The sequence below is a fragment of the Salvelinus sp. IW2-2015 genome, unplaced genomic scaffold (genome assembly GCF_002910315.2).
Source record: "Salvelinus sp. IW2-2015 unplaced genomic scaffold, ASM291031v2 Un_scaffold2899, whole genome shotgun sequence".
NCBI classification, from domain to species: domain Eukaryota; kingdom Metazoa; phylum Chordata; class Actinopteri; order Salmoniformes; family Salmonidae; genus Salvelinus; species Salvelinus sp. IW2-2015.
In genome coordinates, this window is record NW_019944197.1 from 48,066 (window position 1) to 50,565 (window position 2,500).

Below are 2,500 nucleotides of genomic sequence, written 5' to 3' on the forward strand. Positions count from 1 at the left end.
AGTGGAGGACAGAGGAGCCTCTTAAAGAAGAAGTTACAGGTCTGTGAGAGCCAGAAATCTTGCTTGTTTGTAGGTGACCAAATACTTATTTTCCAAAAACGTTTGACCTCTGTCATTGCCAACAAAGGGTATTTAACAAACTATTGAGATAAACTTTTGTTATTGACCAAATACTTATTTTCCACCATAATTTGCAAATAAATTCATTAAAAATCCTACAATGTGATTTTCTGGATTTTTTCCCCTCATTTTGTCTGTCATGGTTGAAGTGTACCTATGATGAAAATTACAGGCCTCTCTCATCTTTTTAAGTGGGAGAACTTGCACAATTGGTGGCTGACTAAATACTTTTTTGCCCCACTGTATGTAAGTCTCAAGATAACTCAACTGACTTCTATCAAGTTTATTTCAGCCAATAGCTTCTAAACAGAAAACAACACATCAGTCCAGTCAGAAAATATATTAGATTTATTCTTCTGTCATACTGACAATAATACATTTACATTTTATTCTCTAACAAACAATTCACAAACAACAAAAGGGAACAACATTTAGGGGATATTATTATAAAAACTGTCCTGCACTTTGTTCAAAAGAATGTCCCCTGGCATTAGTCACAGACACGCCCTCCTTTCCTTAATGTGACACGCCCTCCTTTCCTTAATGTGACACGCCCTCCTTTCCTTAATGTGACACGCCCTCCTTTCCATAATGTGACACGCCCTCCTTTCCATAATGTGACACACCCTCTTTTCCTTAATGTGAAACGCCCTCTTTTCCTTAATGTGACACGCCCTCCTTTCCTTAATGTGAAACGCCCTCTTTTCCTTAATGTGACACGCCCTCTTTTCCTTAATGTGACAAGGAGTAAGTGGAAGCACTGTGGCCGGTTGCCAGAGATACTTTTGGTCAAAGTCAGTGTCTCAATGAATAAAAAAATACCAACAATGCTTTTCTACAACAATGCCGTGTTTAAAAACAGCCCACTTTGAAGAGAAAGTTACGATTGAAGGAACATAGTATTTTCTGACAGAATTTGTGATTGTTCTCCCTGCTTAAATAATAAAAAATAAATAAAAATCACACACAGTAAATCAGTCTTTATCTGTATAGAGCTATTGTAGGCATCCCAAATGGCACCCTATTCCCTATATAGTGCACTACTTTAGACCAGGGCCCTATTCCCTATATAGTGCACTACTTTAGACCAGAGCCCATTGGTCTAAAGAGCCCATTGGGCTATGGTCGAAAGTAGTCAAATATGTACGGAATAGGATGCCATTTGTAATGCAGTTCTTGTCATATTGCTCAGGCACTTTATTCGTTGTGTTTGTGTTCTGTCAGACAGCTATTTAAAAACACAACATGTAGAATGATCAAAATTATTAACATTGTCCATTTCCTCAAATCATCATTCATTGGATATCTCCTCTGTACTGTTACTGCAATGTTKCCCACTAGATGGCGCTAACAACCGTTCACTCCACTGACGTTCACAGTGTTAACCCATAGCAGTAACAACACACACACACACTCTACCATCCTGGACATATCTATACTCTATTCTACTGTTAAAATTAACCATACTGTCTGACAACACATTGCAAATGTATGATTCTGTTCACAGTATCTCTTTGGAGAATGTGGCAAAAAAAAAAAAAAAATCCCTTTTTGAAAAACGTATCTTAACCAAGGCCTAACTTCTGACTGACTTGAAAAACGTATCTTAACCAAGGCCTAACTTCTGACTGACTTGAAAAACCTTAACCAAGGCCTAACTTTGACTACTTGAAAAACGTATCTTAACCAAGGCCTAACTTCTGACTGACTTGAAAAACGTATCTTAACCAAGGCCTAACTTCTGACTGACTTGAAAAACGTATCTTAACCAGGCCTAACTTCTGACTGACTTGAAAAACGTATCTTAACCAAGGCCTAACTTCTGACTGACTTGAAAAACGTATCTTAACCAAGCCTAACTTCAGATTAAACTTGAAAAAAACGTATCTTAACCAAGGCCTAACTTCTGACTGACTTGAAACCCCCCCGAATCTAAACTGTTTATGAAAGTGCTATAATCATAATAACACAACATTAAAACAGTGTGACTGAGCAAAGTTGTCTCCCTCTCAGAGAAATTTCAATTTAGACACTGAATGGAAACTATAACAGACACTGAATGAAATGAAAAAACACATTGAAATGAAAGACTGAGAAATAGCAATACGATAATACAGGATCAGACATATTACCTCAATGGCCTTCATAGTGTACTGAAGAAGAAAATAAGAACGATAAATAAATGGTTGTACAAAATGTAAAAGTCTAAAACAGTTGAATGTAAAAAAAAAGATACATAAATAAAAAAGAAAAAAAGGAACAGTCTAACAAGGCGTTTGCCCAAATGACACCCTATCAGCCAATATAGCGCTTTATTTCTGGTCAGAAGTAGTGCACTAGATAGGCACTAGTGTGCCATTTAGGATGCCAACCAAAGGGA

At 37.1% G+C, this 2,500-nt stretch overlaps 1 long non-coding RNA gene across 1 annotated transcript; it reads right to left on the bottom strand.

The window, feature by feature from the left end:
• Positions 1-450: 450 nt before the first annotated feature.
• LOC139025587 (uncharacterized) lies at positions 451-2,241 on the bottom strand. Its single transcript, XR_011477184.1, has 2 exons — positions 1,786-2,241; positions 451-1,752 (listed from the first exon to the last, which is right to left on the bottom strand). It is a non-coding gene; the product is annotated as an uncharacterized lncRNA (long non-coding RNA).
• Positions 2,242-2,500: the final 259 nt, after the last annotated feature.